The sequence below is a fragment of the Poecilia reticulata genome, unplaced genomic scaffold (genome assembly GCF_000633615.1).
Source record: "Poecilia reticulata strain Guanapo unplaced genomic scaffold, Guppy_female_1.0+MT scaffold_181, whole genome shotgun sequence".
NCBI lineage: Eukaryota > Metazoa > Chordata > Actinopteri > Cyprinodontiformes > Poeciliidae > Poecilia > Poecilia reticulata.
In genome coordinates this window covers 477,085-478,140 of record NW_007615018.1, presented here as the reverse complement: position 1 = coordinate 478,140, position 1,056 = coordinate 477,085, and positions in this window count along the sequence as shown.

The window sequence follows — 1,056 nt, the reverse complement described above, 5'->3', positions numbered from 1 at the left end:
GCAGAAGAACTTCCTGTTAGCAGAAGAACTTCCTGTTAGCAGAAGAACTTCCTGTTGGCAGAAGAACTTCCTGTTGGCAGAACCCAGCGGTTCCTGACCCAGAGACACTGTGTCCTTCCCGGGGGACGCCGTGTCCTCACATGTTGGACGTCTGTTATTTAGCAAAATCTCAAACTTTGAGTCACAGCTTTTAGTTTCCTGTTTTATTTTGGTAAGCCTCATACGTCTTGTTGTCTTCCTGTTTTCTGTCTGTCAGATCTTTGTCCAGGTTTAGTTCATTTTATGTTCAGTTTTCTACTTTTCCTTCCACCCGATGTTCTCTGGTTCTGGTTCTGTCTTTTGGACCTTGGACCGGTCTCCACTTGATGTTCCGTTCATATTTCCCTGATCTTTGGATGTTTTCCAGCTTTAGCTGCGTAGCACCAACTGGGAAATTCTGACTTCCTAGTTGGAAAAATCAGCTGGAATAGTTTCTGAAGTCGGGTTTCCCTGGAAAGCGTTGAGCAAGTCAAACCGCCTCCAGTTCCGATTTTCATAACTTCATGATTCAATATGGCCGCTCAGAGGCAGGAAGCTGCGGTGGAAACATGTTCATCATGTAACCTGAACAGACTAGAAGTCATGTTAGCTCATAGCGACGTTCGTTAGCGGTGCTGCGGGTGTCGCCATGTTGGAATCAGACTCCTCCGTTAGCGTTAGCTGCTTCCTGTGGTGCGTCGTTAGCTAGCAGCTCTTGGCAGCAGGGAAGCTTCAGAACCTTCTTCGTCTGTTTTTCGGCTCGACCCAGACCGTCTGCTCACTGCTCATCTGGCTTCGGTTCACTGAAGTTGGTCAGATGTTTGCACTCATCTTTTTTCCCTCCATGTCATTTACATGTTTTCTCACATTTTCCATGTTATTTTTTAAATAAAAACAAGGGATGAAGGTGATGATGAGCAGGAGGAAGAGTTTGGGTCTCCTGATCTTAAAGAGCAGGGGAGCCCAAAGTGGGTCCTGGGGGTCCAACTGGAGGCCCAAGGTGGGTCCAGGAGGCCCAAGGTGGGTCCTGGAGGCCCA